The 17,016-nt window shown below is 46.8% G+C and overlaps 1 protein-coding gene across 1 annotated transcript in view; it reads right to left on the bottom strand.

The window, feature by feature from the left end:
* The window catches only part of RAI2 (retinoic acid induced 2), a 61,157-nt gene extending 44,793 nt beyond the window's left edge, over nt 1–16,364 (bottom strand). Inside the window, 1 exon segment of the mRNA XM_033200839.1 lies at nt 15,952–16,364. The gene's annotated coding sequence lies outside the window, so the exon portion shown is untranslated.
* Nucleotides 16,365–17,016: the final 652 nt, after the last annotated feature.

Here is a 17,016-nt window from a genome sequence, read left to right as displayed (position 1 = left end):
AAAACCATTACAAAACTTCTGCTCCCACCCTCTTCACCAAAACAAATCGCAGGACTGGTTTATTTTTTGGTACTCATACACAAAGCTATTATTTAAAAATCCCTGTATGCGATACAACAAATCTATGCTGTTAAAAGATAGTGGCTGTTGTTGGTGAGGATAATGAAGAAGGCATGAAGATGCTTCCAGGGGCTGGTGCAGTCTGTGTCTCCATCAGGGCACTGGTGACATGGGTGGGCTGTTTGTGAAAATTCTTCAAGATGTACGCTTAATAATACATGCAATTTTGTGTATGTAGGTAAGAATTTTAGACAAAAATCCACAAATAAAAATTTGTGTTAGATAATTTTTAACACTTCTCCCATCCATATAGCTGGCTTTAAAAACCAAACATTACCAAGGAAAGAATAAAACATGTCACCCTATTGCTTAAAAATTGACCTATTTGAAGTGTGTGTGAAATAGACAACCTTTTAAAAATGCTGATACTATTATTTAAGGTCTAATATCTACTCCTCATACAGTGGTACAGAGTGCCACAAATAAACAACAAGACTCATTTTCTCTCTCAGACTCATTTTAGGAGGACAGGGTATCATTGAGGGCACTTTCCAAAGACCCAAGTCCCATTAGGGGTGGTTCTCCACTATCTGAACCACATGGCCATGGCTGATGAATCTTATTCTTGCCTTTTTCACATCTTCCTCTAGTTTTCCCTTTCGCTTTTATTTCCCTGAACTGAATTTCTCCTAGACCACCCTCCATATTCTAGTTGTTGAGGGTTCAGGTGCCACCACGAGAATAAACTCTGAGTGCTTTTCTCTGTCACTGGTGTCCTAAGATGAGTGTGTCACCTCACTCTGCATTTCTCTTTGTATTTCTGAATGTACCTGAAGGCTTGCACCAGGACCCAACAGGAAAAATCCCTCTCATTAGCTTCCTACTCCAAGCTCTCTGCTTGTACCATTTACAACATGTTGCCTGTTTATTTACTGAGGTTTGCTTTGCAAGAGAAATCTTTGGGATGGGATGGACAAAGGAAGCTTTTGAAAACTTAAAAATTTTAAATTTGGTTTCAGTAGAGTGATGAATAATGGAGGACTACAGTTGCTTTGCAAAATTAAAATTTGAATGGTCTACTGCTACACAAAAGTCTGCATCTTGCTGCTCCTAGAAAAATAAAAAGTATTTTCTAATCATGATTTTAAGGACGCAGGAATGCATTATGTAAAGAAATTGTTTTTCTCACTCAAGACGCAGTTTAACATATTTCCATGTTCAGTCAAGGACTTTCAAGTCCCAGATGCCAGCAGGACTGAAGGATTTGTTCACTTATCTGAAATTCAACTGAAATATCTAGACAGGCCTCAGATGGGTGGGATAACAAGAAGGGCATAGGGCGGTCTAGTTTCCAGGAAGGCAGGGTAAGGATCTCAGGCTCCTATTTTAAGAGAAGTGCTTCAGTTGGAACCAGAGAAGCTATTGGAAAGGGTTTGGGATATGTTATTGCCTTTTCTATTCCCAAGCTCCTTTTCTTCTCTGTGGTGGCATCTCCATACTGGTGCCAGTTCAGGTGGAAGTGAATCTCCACTACTTTGGTTCCAATCAGCTCAACCATCCATGTTGCAACACTTCCCCTGGCAGGTAGGGTGACTCACTCACCCCGGTTTGCCCAGGACTGTCTGAGTTTTAAAACTGAAAGTCCTGTGTCTTAAGCACCCTCTCAATCCCAGGCAAATGAGGACAGGATGGTTGGTCATGCTAGCAGCAGGCCACCAGCGAAACCCCTCTCCCCTAGCTGGGCCCAGGCAAAGCCTGAACCAGCAGGCTCACCCAAAGTCCCCTCCTGCTTACAGAGTCTGACCTATTTAAAGTGTATGTATTTGTGAAGTGCATTTAAAGCTGCGGACTGAAGGTGCTCCTGGCTGTTGACTATGTCTGTCAGCTTTTGTTTTTGTCCCCAGAATGGCTTCAAAAGGCTCTTCTGACCCATTAATTTGTTTTCATTGCATTTCCTTCAGAATTGAGGACTCAGAATAGGATTGCCTAGGCCACACCAACATTTTCTGACTACTCACCTAGGCCTGGCTGCAGGGGGAGGGTAGGCCCAGGTACCCACTCTCTCCCTTCTTCTGAGTTTCCTGACCCACCAAGGGGCCCAAAAGACAGAAACCAGGGTGCTGTCATCATTTAGTCTGTCTATCAGCCTAATATGATTTGGCTATGTCCCTATCCAAATCTCACCTTGAATTGTAATAATCCGCATGTGTCAAGGGCAGGGCCAGGTGGACATAATTGAATCGTGGGGGGTGGTTTCCCCCATACTGTTCTCATGGTAGTAAATAAGTCTCACAAGATTTGATGGTTTTATGGATGGGAGTTCCCCTGCACAAGCTCTCTCTTGCCTGCCACCACGTAAGATGTTCCTTTGCCCTTCCTTAGTCTTCCACCATGATTGTGAGGCCTCCCCAGCCATGTGGAACTGTGAGTCCATTAAATCTCTTTCCTTTATAAATTACCGAGTCTCAAGTATGTCTTTATTAGCAGCATGAGAACAGACTAATGCAAAGCCATCACCAAGCCTCAGATAGGCAGCCTCTTAGATTCTTTCTGAATCCAGCCACTGGCCTCCCCATCTGCTGCACTCCTCTACTTTAGTTCTTCCTCGCTTCTTTCTGGGTTACTGCAACAGAGACTTTATGGTCTTCATTCCCCCTACCTTCCCCATGCCCCACTCTCCAGTTCATCTCCACTGGAAAAAGACCAAACACATAAATTAGGTCATGTCACAAGCCTCCTGAAAACTGCTCAGGATGAAGTCCAAGGTCTTTTTCAAGGCACACAAGACCCATTATTATGTGGACCCTGCTCACCTTTTCTGCTCATCACTCAGAACTGGCCCTTTTGCTGCCTCAGTTTATTCATCCTGCAAATGAAAATCGCTGTTTCTGAAAGTGCCTATGTGGTTGAAGTAAAAGCACATATATTAAGGCCCTGGCCCAGTGCTTCATCTCCATCTTAGGTTTGGAGAACATGGGAGTCCTTTGCCCCCAGCCACAGAAGTGGTCAAAAGGAATGAAGGGGAAGGGTGAAGCACTTGGCATAGCCCTCTGCAGAAAGCAACGAATTTGAAGGCAGCAAATAAGTATCCATACGGATAGGGGATGAAGAGCTTCCTGTCCAAATATCCACAATGGAGTTAACAGTGGGTTTGGCTGACTAGAGGAAAGCAGGCCTCAGCCCCTGGTGATGATGGTGACAAAGACCAGAGAGGGCCAGAACTCTGGGACCCACCATGTGCTGGTATTTACTGAGCCACTCATGGGTAGACGGCAGAGAGCTAAGTGGTAGGAAAATGGAAGTATTAAAAGCCCAAGAAATTTACATTTCACCACCAATTAATGGGGACAGAGCCTCTATAATAATGCAAAAGAGGACTTGACTTCATGCCTTTGGAGATTTACTTTTGGAAACAGACAAACTGAGGGAAACTTGTGTGTTAGCACTTTTTTGTTCAATCTATTATCAGCATCTAAGTGCTGCCAGGAGCCAAGGAGGGCTGGACTACCATAGACTATGATTAAAATGAGCTTTAGGAAGTGCTGCCTGGCTCAAGAGAATGAATGTTGGTTTGAGACCAAGCCACAAAAAAGACACATGATTTCTGCTCTCAAATAAAACAAAAAACGAAAAAAAAAAAAAAAAAGGTAGGGGAGGGAGAGGGGAGAGACAGAGAGAAAAGAAAAAAGCTTAGTTTCTGTGGGGAAAACAGAAGATTTGTGCACTTTCAGAAAAAAAGATTCCATATCACTCTTTCATTTTACAAATATTCATAAGAAAAACAGCTCAACAGTTGCTTTGGTGAGTAACCTCAACTACTTCTTTCTACCTGTATTAAAAAAAAAAAAAAACCAACCACACAACCAACCAAACAAACAAACAAAAACATTCTCAGCACTGCTGAAATGGAGATCAAGTGTTAAGGTGGCTGACATCAGTCTCCTTCAAGGGACCTTTGCAGACCTTCCCTGGCCTCCTAGCCACTCACACCCCCTTGCCTCCATCCCTGCCCCAGGGAGGCTGGCTTTTGCCCTCCAAAATGGACAAAGACTTCAATTAGGGTGAAGAAATAAGTGTGGGGGCACGGAGGAGTGGGGGAAAACCTGGCTTCATTATCTGTCTGTCTCACTCTTTCCTAGTCAACTTTTCTGCCCTATTTAATTACAGAGAACAGCAAATTGGACAGCAAATGGGCCTCTCTGCCTGGGCTTGCCCTAGATTGCTAGGGTGGTCAGGCAGTTCCTAGAGCCCATGCTTCTTCCTTCACCCCTAACTGGCTCTCCACCCTCTTCCTCCCGAAGGATCCCAAATTAAAATGAATGCATTCAAGAACAATTGCCAAGGAAGTGACCAAATCTAACAGTTGCCCAAATAAAGCTGGGATGACCAGGAGAGGGTAAGCTCTTCAGGACAGCAGTGGGAAGGAAGCTTCTCCCTCCTGACTTGAGCCAGCGACCACTGCTCCCTGAGGTACAGAGGTAATTCTAATGCACACTTGCCCTTGAGAACTGGCTACAGGCCTCTGAGAAAAAGCAGAGCTGTATTTTGTCTAGAGGGAGGAAGAGAGATATAAAGTCTGCAGAGAGCAGAGAGACGGAATGGTGCGGGGAAACATGCATATTCTAGAGCTGCTACCAAAGTGTACATTCAGTAAAATCTACTTCCTCAGCCACACCAACCACATTTCTAGTACTCCTACAGTTACTTGTAGCTATTGGCTACCATATTGGACTGTGCACATTTCCATCATTGCAGAAAGTTCTACTGAACCAGGCTGTAAAGAATCCCAGTTCTACCTCCTGTAAGTGGTGTGACCTTGTGTAAGTTACTAAACTTATCCGAGCCTCTGATTCCTTCTCTGTGAAATAGAGTTCATAATATGTATACCTACCTCATATGGTTGTTATGGAGCTGGAAATAAAACAATATATGTAAATCACCTGGTACCACTATCCAGCCTATAGCAGGAGCTTGATAAATGATAGGTAATATCATTGCTTTCATGATTTCATGAGCAGTCATTGGAGGATGTTTCCTAACAGAATGGACATTCTGCATTGGCTAGGATGGACCCATTCCACTATGTTTGAGTTGTACATTTCAAAGCTTGGTTAAGTGGCTCAGTTCTCAACAGGATAAGCTAGTAGTGTAATTCTGAAGCAATACCCACTTGCTGGCAAGCCAGAAAGGTGGTATCCTAACCCAGAGTAGTAAGAGACTTGTAGTAAGGCTGCAATTCTTAAAACCAGAAAGCCTCATTTTGTAAAAGGCTTTCTTTTCTTTTCTTTGTTTCTTTTCTTCTCTCTTTTTCTCTCTCACATTAAACTCAAGTCTTCCATTTTCTTCATCTAGAAAGATGCTCAAGATACCCCATAACCTTTTTGGAAATCTCCCCCCATATAAGAAAACAAACAAAACCCAGCACAGAGAAGCTGTACAACCTGCAGACACCCTCCCATGATGCCTTACTGAACGCCAGTCTAAGCTCTGGGAGGGGAGAAATGGGCTGGGAAAGTAGAGAGGGCTTCATATGTGGAGTTTTAGTCAACCTTATTAGGAAATAGGGGGTCACAGAATGTTCTTGAGCTAGGGTGACAAGACTAGAGAGGTGCTTTAGCAGGAGGAAGCTGATGCAGGCCTGTAGAACACCAGCTGGGGGGAGCAATGCAACAAATCATGCAGAGCAGTGAGGAGAACAGGGCCACACCAGGAGCCTTTTGAGTCCTGTGCTCATGACAGCAGTGGGCATGGCTGAGGAGAGGGTGAAGGGGATCAAGCCCATGAGAACCGGCAATGGCATTGACATTGGGAGTCAGGGCTAAAGGTCCCAGGCTCTCAGCATTGAGGCTGCATGCTTGTGTATTCATGTTCAAGAGGGCAATTTTACCCTCTCAAACTCCTCCAAAGAAGCAATTCTATTCTTCACATGGGCTTAGGACAAAGCCAGCTCTCTATGAGTGAGGAGTCACAAGAGCTGAGTAAAGGGACGCAGGAAAGCAGCCCCAGGATCCTTCCTCAGGTTGTTGTTTCTGGCTTAGGAATCATAACAAAGGCTCCCCTTCCAGGTCTACTTGGGCCTCCTGGGTGAATCTCAGACTTTTTAATGTTATGGATGAGTAACATTTTTAAAATGAAGGACCCAATATAAGTTGGACAACTTCTGACTTTGTCAAATAAAGATGTCAAAATACAAATGTCATCCACTATCTCTTGATAAGTCGTAAAGGAAAGTTTCACATCAAGGACAGTAGGAAAGATCATTTGGGAATATAGGACAGTTTTGTAAAGTGGAAAAGGTTTAGCTTTAAACAAAATAAATTCATGGCATTTTCACTTTTCTTCCACTTCACTGTGTAGGGGCAGAAATCCTGTCTAATACAGGCAGTGGTCTGCAAACCTGGTCTATGGGGACCACTGGCTTATGTGACATTCTAAGATGTTTCCCCTTGCAGTTTTGGCTGTAAGCTTCAGCCCTGATGACCTCAAATCCAGCTGCCCAGCCTCTATGAGCACAAACAAAGTTTGGGGTTTCTGGTGTGGCTGTGTCCAACATGGAAGGCCAGGGAAGCATTGGCCTTTTCTAACCTTCTTAAAATGCCAGTGATAGGCGAAAAAGGATCTTAGAACAAATGGCCCCATATTGAAATTTTCACATTCAATAATTTCATATTTAGTCTAGAGGGTTAGTGATTCTTTTTTTCATAAAAGAAAATTGCATCCAGAGCTAATTGCTCAATCTGAAATGGATCTGGACATTGTTTAGATGTTGGAAAGGAAATGGTAACACTGTAGAGCTTTAGCAAAGAGGGGAGCATTATTTTAGAACAAAATTTAAATGGAAAGTAATAGGAAATGTAACTCTGTATGGTTTTCAAAGCTTTGATGTGTATAGTCGAAAGAGTATCCCTATTTTGTGCTTTCCTTGACATTTTTCTTGTTTATAAAATGCAAAAGGAAATTCATCAGCACAGGCTCAATCCATTCCCATCCATTGATTGCTAGCCAATCAATGGCCATTGTATTCTGAAAAAAAGTAACACTGGTTTCTATGACCCTTTCCAAGCACAGCAGTGTTCGACTAAGCTTAATAAAGAGAAAAACAGCAAGGACCATCTGGAAAACACTCTTCCGGAGTCTCGAAAGATAGTGGCAGCCTCTGCCCAACCTGCTATAAATAAGTGTCTCAGAAACAAAACAAAACAAAACAAACAAACAAAAAAAACCCCGATTTTCAAATCTGTTTCTACTTAATACAGCTGCAATAGGGTTTATTTAGCTTTTCCCTATAGAAGGAAGACTGTTTGCATTTTTATGACAAGGTCCTAAATGTTTTTCACAGCCATTTCCATTGCCATTATTTTGAGGAACAACACACACTCGGACCTGTCTGTTTGCTTCTGCAGCACACAGTGGTGGCCCCAGTGGCCTCTGTACCGCAAAACTGGCCTCCAACGCCCAGATTTATGATCCTGTTTCCTCTCCCAGTGTTGCGACCATCACCCGAATCCTGGCCTGTGAGGGACTGGCAACTTAGAATGACCAAGTGTCACGTGTTGCAAATCAATTATTTATCCGCCTGAGCCCAGCACACTGTGGATCCCTGCCAGCTCGCTGCCTTTCTCTTCATGGTGACAAGGAAGACTTCAACTACTCTTCAAGAGATGCTGGAACTCACCAGTGAAGAAATGGTGCTGGCTTGCCAAATCCCTCAGTGCTCACCTTTCCATCTTTCCTCACTGGCTAGCATACAAGGAATCCTACGCATGACATTCTTTGGAAAAGGTCAGCCTACCTTGGATGGCTGCAAAATGAAGTGGCCTATGTTGACTTCTGCACTGAGCAACTGCCCCTATCCTTCACCAGCATCCCTTGCTGCCATATCACTCCCAGAGGCTGGCAGGGGAGGGCTGACTGGGGAACACTTTCCCTGTATAATGAGTGATTCACTTCTCTGCCCTCTCCCTATCCCCACAAACACCCATTCCGTTTCCACGTATGGGCAGGGCATGGTTTGCCCCCATGACACCTTCCCTGTGTAAGGCATGATCCTCCTTTCTAGCCTTTCAAGGGACTACCAGAAAGAATATTATTGGCTGAGGGCTTGTCCTGGTGGCAACATTTCATCTGCTGTTGCTGCCTGTAGGCATTACCAGGTGCTAGCTGCCTGAAGGAGGGTTGCTTCAAGGAAACAAATGTGTGTAAAAGGAAACAAAATTGCCAGGGGTGATGGGGGCCACCTGAATTTCAACTTCCAATCATTACGAAAAATGATCCATCTACCAAGAAAGTACTGTTGACTTTCTTTCTCAATAGTACTGGAAAACATGGAATTTAGTGGTGGGTAAAGGGCTGCTACAATCTGAAATGAGTCCATTACAATATTACCAGCAGAGCTCTCACAAGTACACTAAAGGGCTAAATTAATTGGCTCAGGCTTAAGATGCTACCAGAGAAATGACAGTGGGGAGGGGCTGGGGGCGGGGGAAGATGTCTGCTGGCTTTGAAGTCATGCCTGGAATCAGGTGCATATGAAAAAGAAATTAGGGAGGAATAAACCTGTTCTCTTTATGAAAAACCAGAGAAGCCACTAGTTCTTACAATGTGCCCCCCAATTACCTATGACTTACAAAATTGCCTGCCTTGAAAAAGTCTCCATGCTTATACAATCTTATAGACCCTTCCACCAACCTTAGAATTAAATCACGCACATGACCCACTTCCAACTGTTAATTAATCATGCCCATGAATTGTATATATAAAAGTCAGAGGGGGGAAATTGTGTCTTTTATTATTTCAAATGGAATTTTCCAGAAAAACACAAAGTACTTATTAAATTTTGGTCTAGACAAGTGGTTCTCAACAGGGCTAATTTTGTCCCAGAGGGGACATTTGGCAAGGTCTGGGGTAGGGGGATGTGGTACTAATGGTGTCTAGTGGGTGGAGGCCAGGGATGCTGCTAAACATCTTAAGGTGCATGGGACAGTCCCCTGCAACAAGCAATTCTCTGGTCTAAAATGTCAACAGGGCCAAGGTGAGGAAACCATGCTCCAGATAAAGCCAAATATTCTTGGCTTTTAACATTCATATTTTTTTTTAAAAAGGGAAAGGATCCCATTTTTTTGAAATCTAAGGAAGGTTTACATATATGTTGACTAACATATTTACTCCTTTTCCATATAAATGAAATAGGTTCTCCATCTGAATCTAGGAACATTAATGAAATACTGTGATGATGGTGGGGGTAGGTATGGGATATTTTAAATGCCTATTTCATCAGTCTAAATGGGTGGAAATTAATATCTCATAAAATAAAATGATTATCTAGTTATGTTCCATACAAAATCAAAATCAATACACTGTATCTTACTTAACCTGCAATTAGAGTTTTAAAAAAACTAAAACAAGGAAATGCTATTCTTTCCCATTTTTTGCTAGCTGGGCACACATTTCTGAGCATGAGGCATTAAAAAACAAATAGGCAGACAAAAACCTTTTTTAAAAAAACATATTTTTCCAGAGCACAAAAAGCTTCCTGAATCTTTCCTTGTATTTACTGTAGATTCAATCATTCTTTAGTGAGCAAAACATGCAGCCCATTCTCTTGGTTATGCTTGCCTGGTTTTCCAAATGCCCTCAAAACTAGGATGATGAATCACATACTTTGGCCCCATTGTGCCAATTAATAGTAAGCAAAAGAATTCCACACAGCTAAGATAGGACTTTCTGCTTGGTTGTGTGTATGGGGGTGGGGAGAGATTCCTCAGCCAATTGCTTTCAGAGAATCTTAAGAACAGGTGTTTCAGTTCCCTAAAATTCCTTTCATCCTAGAACATTCTATGTGGTTCTGCATTGCCCCCAAGTTGGGGATGGGCTTTGATCCAGAAAAACCTATGTTCCTACAGTCAGCCTGGAGCTTCCAGGCTTAAAGCACGAAGGAAAGAATGGCTGACAGCTACACCATTTCAACCCTTCCAGGCCTCCGTTTCTTTCTCTGAATTATAAGGGAAAAGTGGCCATATACACAAAGGCAAAAATAACAACAATAATAAAAACGCCCAAAGACACCCAGTCTTGGCTGCCAGCATGGCCCGATTCTGCTGCTGAAAAAGAACAGTTGCTACAGTGCAGCTGGAGGAGCTTTTCCAGGGAACTGGTAATACCCTGGCTGTTAATGAATTATTTTTCGCCAGAATGTTGGATTCTTCCTGTGCGCCAGTAAACAGTCTGCTTCTGCCATGTGAAACAAAACCAACTCCTTCTGAGGAGCCCAAGGAGGTCAGCCAAGGGTCCCCTGTGAGGGCAGCCCCCTCAGGAGCCAGAGCCACAGGCGCCTGACCTGTAAATCACTGCAGTCCCAAGTTCATTATCCCATCCCTTTCCATCTATTCATGCCATGCCCAGTGCCCAGGGAAGGACCCAGGAATGATGTGATGTGATGATACTACAGTGCCAGCCAAAATCCTTCTTCTGCCTCTCTGAACTCTCCTTTGGCCAGTTTTCTTCATCTGCGGTGCTATGGTTGTGTGAAATTGACCTTCCTTGCATTTATTCTGTCTCCCTCGCAGAAATTTTATTTATGTCCTTGCTCTTGTTCTCATCAAGCTGTCAGGAAGTGACAGTGTGCATCCTCTTTTTTATTTTCTCTCCTTTAAGGCTGGCCCCAGCCCCAAATAACTCACTCTCAGCATGAGGGTGTCTACTGGTGACATTACTCTCCAAGCACAAATCCCTGCAACAGATAGTACTTTAAGCTCCTACTAAAGCAGGTGTCAAGGAATTCTCTGATGGACGAGGACACCGGCCTGAGGTGGGTGGGGTCGAGGAAAGGAAAGGAGTCATTTCATTCAAGCCAGTCCTGCCCGTGCCCCTTCTGCCTTGCTCATTCTATGGGGTTTCTGGGTCCCACATTCCTCATAGAGCATGAGACTGAGCCAACATGCTCATGGGTAGGTTCCATGGGGAACCCCCATCATGGCACCTGAGCTACTGAAAATCAAAATCGCTTGATGCCAGACTGCTGTGGCTACTGACTCAGCCCCCTGCCTCCCACCTGCCATCGAGATGGAGAGCGTTTGTGTCCCCAGAACATCTGGAGGCTGAAGTCACGAGGTGGTTAGTTTGCTCCAGAGCAGCTCTGTCTAATAGAAATGTTTACGTAATTTAAAATTTTTTTGTAGGCACATTTAAAAAAATTTAAAAAGCCAGTAATTTTAATACTGTATCATATTTAACTAATATATTCAAAATATTATCATTTCACCATGTAATCAATGCAAAGATTATTAATGAGCTATTTTGTATTTTTTTTATTAAGTCATAGAAATCCCATGCATCTGTTATATTTAATGCACATCCTAATTTGGACCAACCACTTTTCAAGCACTCCATGGCTGCATGTGGCTAGTGGCTAGTGTGTGGGACAGTGCAGACATGCAACATTTCCATCATCATAGAAAGTTTTATTAGACAGTGCTGTGCTGAAAGACAAAAAAGTTGTGGGAAGAGGAGTGACAGGTGTGAGCAGAGTGTGCTCCAAAGTTCTCCAGAATTACTGAGTTGTTGGAGCTAATTATAGCAGAAATTGGAATTACGAGGATTGGGATGTTCAAGGAGCCCAGCCCTATGTCTAAGTAGAAATTAAAATGGGCTTTTATGAAAGGCCCTGGGACCATGCATAGTCTGAATGTGTGTGTCCCCTCCAAATTCCTATGTTGAAATCCTAATCCCCAACGTGATAGTATTAAGAGGTGAGGCATTTATTTGGTGATTAGATCGTGAAAGTGGAGCCTTCATGAATGGGATGAGTGCCCTTGTAAAAGAAGCCCCAGAGAACTCACTTGCCCATTCCACCATGTGAGGGCACAGCAAGAAGATACCGATACCATCTCTGAACCAGGAAAAAAAAGCCCTCATCAGACACTGAATCTGCCGAAATCTTGATCTTTGACTTCCCATCCTCCAGAACGGTGAGAAATATGTTTCTATCATTTATAAGTCACCCAGCCTATTTTGTTATAGCAGCCCAGATGGACGAAGGCAGACCATGCTCATGTTTTGGGGTGCTGCCCCACAGCAGCAGGAAGGCCAGCAAGTATGATCATGGCTCAAGACATCTGCTGGCTAAGCCACCTCCATCTTAGCTGTTCTGGTCTGTTCAGGGCAGAGGCTGGGAGAGAAGAACACCAAAATCACGTACTTCTTCCAATAACAATTCTGAGTTTGAATTTAATTTGGTGAAGCAGATACAGAAACGTGATCAAATTATGTGTGCCTGTGTCTGTGTGTGCATGTGTGTTCGTGTGTGTGTTCTTGGCAGGAGAGAGGAGGGTCATGTGTGAACTCCAGAAGTACTAACCTGGCCGCCAAAATCAGCTTCTCACCAGCTGCCATCAGAGGACAGTGAAGTGGCAGACTCAAGAGGCTCATCAAACATTGTGAGCCAGGAGGAAAGGCCTTGAGTCTGGAAAGAATGAGATGATGGGCACCCGGGCAGATGATCAGGTGGGAGGGAGAAGTGGTAATCAGAGGCATTCTCCAAAGACAAGAGCTGCCAACTCTACAGCAAGGATGTCACCCTGATCCCCAAATCAAGCTTAATTCAGAATCCCACGCAGGCTTTTGTGTGAGGGAAGAGTGCAATTAGCCATCTTTCCCCCTCATTCTCTGAGGTCTCCCTCATATTCTGATCAGGGAGGCAGCATTCATGTGCACCTCATACATAGATTCAAAGCCCAGTTCCCTCGGTGGCACCAGAATTTCTAGGAGGTTAAAGACTACCACCTGGTTGGAAGGGGGCTATGGGGGCTTGCTTTAATGATACATTTGCATAGCAAGTCCCCTCCTCATTTTCCTATAGAGTGTTTGTTTATTTGAGACAGTTAGTAGTCAAAAATACCTCACCCACCCTTTGGTCCCATCATGGACTTTGAATTAGTTGCTTAACCTTTCTGAGCCTCAGTTTCCTCACCTACAAGATGGGAATAATCTTGTCGATCTCCCATGGATTTAGTAAAGATTAAACTGGGGCTTATCAGCACGGAGCTACCAAGGGCTAAAACTGGAATATGACACCAGGAACTTCAGGTTCCCAACCAAACACACAAATCTCTGGATCGCTCCTTGCTGGGTCTCCCTTAACAATGATTTACAGCCCCCTCCCCACTGTCATTCACTCCATCAGTGACATCATTTAGTCACTCAACTCTCATTTATTAAGCAACAGTTGGGTGGTAGGGACTCCAAGATGAAAAGGCACAGTCTGTCCATCTGACATGTCCATCTGACATTTCGGATCTATCTACTTGGCACATAAGTATGCACTGTGGGTGACTGGGCTGCCCACTGGTGGGCTTCCACCTTCCCCCCAACCCCCACCAATTGGGTACCAGATTTTGCCAAGGTGGAGGGGCCGACAGATCCAGTAGGAAGAGATCCAGAGATTTGTATGTTTGGTTAGGAGCCTGAAGTTCCTGGTGTCATACTCCAGTTTTAATCCTTCGTGGTCCCATGCTGACAAGTCCCACTTTAATCTTTACAACGTCCATGTGAGATGGGAAAGATTATTCCCATCTCGTAGGTAAGGAAACTGAGGCTCAGACAGATTAAGAGAAATAAATAAGAGACCTGGAGCAGGGGAAGAGGGACATGTTGCCCTCTTAAATCATAACCACCAAAGTCTGAAATCAGATACACAACTGAAAATTCATCTGAGCCTCAGATTCCTTATCTGTAAAATAATTCTTCCATCACAGGGTGGCTGAGAAGGTTTACCACATGTGAAGTGCCTGGCAGACAGAGGCCAACAATACATGTTAGTTCCCTTCCCAGTTTATTCCCTCCACTACCATTCTCTCCAAAATTCTAAGCTTAGAGGAGAAGCCAGAGAACAGACGTTTCCTATTTTCTTATCATAAATTTGGATCACACTGTGCAGGGCTTTCTGCACATCCAGAATATCTCCATTCTGGGTCAATGGATTTGGTAGGCCAGTCCTATCCTCAGCTTCCGGGTCATTACAGCTAGAGCACTCCCAGCAACAGCTCCTCACACACCTTCCAGTCTTTGATTTTTCTTTCTTGTAGTTCAGATGGTCCTGTCTCAGGGACTCTGTATTCTGGATACAAGATTCTGAAATGTATCTTGCAGTTCTTCCCCAACTGCCCACCAAACCGAGTTCTCACCCCAGCGACCACATCACCAATGGAGGTCTTAGCATTTTTTCATCATAAAGGAACCCCCTTGGGTGGCTGAATGGTCCCCTGGGCTGGTGCCAAAGTAGTCACTATCCCCAAGTTCCAGTTTGACTTGGTTCACAGTGCCTGGGCTGCCCTGGGGATGCCTCCAGTGGACATCTGTCAGCATGAGAAGCGAGTGTCCCTTTGAAGGAGACTGTGTGTATGTGGGGGTGTGGGGGCAGGTGGCTTCTCTGGGCTTGTAAGAGGCAGAGAAACTGGGATGCCACCAAGCTTACGATTCTCTGCCTTCCAGCCCACCCCTGGCTTCTCATGTTCCCATTTGAGAAGAAAATTAGCCTCCATACTGTCCCTTTCCATATTGTCCCCCTCCCACCTTGCCACCCCTCTACTGTAACAAAGGCATGTCTACACCACATTTTCAAAGTTATCACAAGTCTCTCGGTCCACCAACAACTAATTCTGACGACTCCAAAGGAGCAAGAGAGACATAAGGGAGACATCTAGAAAACGGTGGGAAAGATTCCCTGGGAAAAGCACAGAAAACCTTGCCTGATGCATGCAAGGCTAAGAATTGTTTTCTCCCCGCTGGCTGCTTTTCTCTCTGTTCTAAAGAGAAGCTTCCAAGAATCAGCTAAATAAAGGGATCACACCAGAGGATGCGAGATAATGCTAAACCAACAAAAACAAAGACCCAAATGAAACAGAGAGAGCCATGAGAATACGCGGTTATCAAAACTTTGTTTGGCCATATCTATTTATCATCGCTGCACACCCGGGCTCTGCGGAATATCATTCTGTTGATGTCACTTATCCTCAGCAAAATATTTACACATCCTTAAAAACGCCAGATGAGGGGGGCTGGCCCACGCACTGCCGAAAGCCGCCCCTCAAACCCCATCGCTGGGTTCTGAACAGCCCAGGACGTAAGGGCACGACGGTGGGTGGCACCAGCGGGCACAGGTGAGAGCTACCAACAGTTCCGGGAACACGGTCACCCAGACGCTGCGCCGTGCCCTGCCCACCTTTCCTCTACCTGACTCTGCAAGCAGCAGCCACATACCCGATATGGTGTCGGCGCCTCCTTGTCCTCCTCTCCTGCCTTTTTCATTGATTAAGTTATCAAACCATTGTTAAAGCTGGGTTGCTTTTTCCTTGGAAAACTGGGCTAAATTCATTAAGCTTCCCTCTGCCACAAAAGGAATATTCATAAAAGTTTGGCAGGCAGAAAGGGAGACTGAGTGAGTGCCATGGTGGGGGTAACAATCCGCTCCTCCAAAGCCACCTTTTTCTTCCGTGCCCCATCCCTCTCTCCATCCATCCGTCGTGCCCCAAACCTACTCCAGGGACTTCTGATAGGGAAACACAAAGCAGCAGCTGTTTGGCAACATTTCTACCCCTCGCCAGCAACTGTGGTGGGATGCCATTTCCCCACCCAGGCGGAGCTTATCCTGAACAATAGTTGGGCTTTAAATGGCAAACAAGCAAACACACAGAGCACAACCCCAACCTCGAAAAAGCCACAGCGGAGAGAAGCAATAACTCCCTCCGCAGCAAAAGGCGCCACTGAAACGCACGCAAAAATGCAGCGAGAACGTTGCTCGGTGCCTAACATGGCAGAAAGCCCGAGCTGGTGCGGCCACCCCGGGACTGGGCACTGGGGGGCACCGGGGCTCCTGGGGCGCCGACGCACACTCACCCGGCTCCGGGGGGATGCGGGGCTGGCCGCGCGTCACAAAGAGGAGCCCGGCGCAATCTGGCAAAACCCAACTTTCCACCAGGCTCGCCAGGGCCGCCAGATACGTCAACAGAATCCATCTTTCGAAGGGCCTGGAAGGCGCCGGGTTTTCTGGGCCGGGGCAGAACGGCAGATCCGGAGACCGCCCGGTGCGGTGCCCGGGCGCGGAGTCCGCCGTGCACCACCCTCTGCGCCCGGTGCCAGCGCGGGCGGCTGCCCGAAACCCACTTCGGGGCCCCCGCCCCGCCGGCCGGCGCCGCCTCCCCGGCAGTCCCCGGCCCCGCCGGCCAGTGCGCGGCGCCGGGAACAGTAGCGGGGCCCCGGCGCGCCACACGGGCGGCGGCTTCGGCCCGCGTCCCCGCCCCAGCCTGGCCCTCCCCGCCGGCCCCGGCCTCCGGGCGCCGTCCTGCCCCCGGGAGCAGGCCCCTCCCCGGGCGCCGGGCCCCGCCAGGCGCGCCCAGCCCGGCGCGCCCCCTGCGTCCCAGTGGCAGCTCCGCGGGGAGGGCAGGGGTGACCCCGGCCCGCACGGGGGCGCCGCGGCCGCTACCTCGCAATCGCGGCCGCCGCCTCCAGGAAGCCGCGGGGTGGTCGCGGGTGCGGGAACTCTCCGGTCTGGCCTCGCCGCCGGCCGCCTGAAGGGGGTGCGTCGCGGTGGGAGCCGCCGTCGCCGCTGTCACCGAGCCGCTGTCGCCGCCGCCGCTGCTGGTTGTGCGTGAGCGTGTGTACGCCTGTGTCCGGGCGAGTGTGTGTCTGCGTGCGGCGCCCGGCCTTTACTATATACACCAAGGGGTGGGAGGAGGCGGGGAAGGGGAGGGCTTGGGGGAGGCGGCGGAGGAGGGGGAGCAGGAGGGGGGCGAAAGGGTACCCGAGGAGGCGGCGGTGGAGGAGGGACAGGTGATCTCGCCCACGGGGAGGGCGTGGCCGTGGCGGCGCGGGGTGCCAGGAGGAAGGGGTGTCCGGGGCGGGGAGGGGGACCTTGGGGGGAACGCCGGGGGAGGGCCTGAGGAGCTGGGACCCTACTGCCTC

This window comes from Trachypithecus francoisi, unplaced genomic scaffold (genome assembly GCF_009764315.1).
Source record: "Trachypithecus francoisi isolate TF-2019V2 unplaced genomic scaffold, Tfra_2.0 Lachesis_group6, whole genome shotgun sequence".
NCBI lineage: Eukaryota > Metazoa > Chordata > Mammalia > Primates > Cercopithecidae > Trachypithecus > Trachypithecus francoisi.
This window is presented reverse-complemented; position numbering and strand designations above follow the sequence as displayed.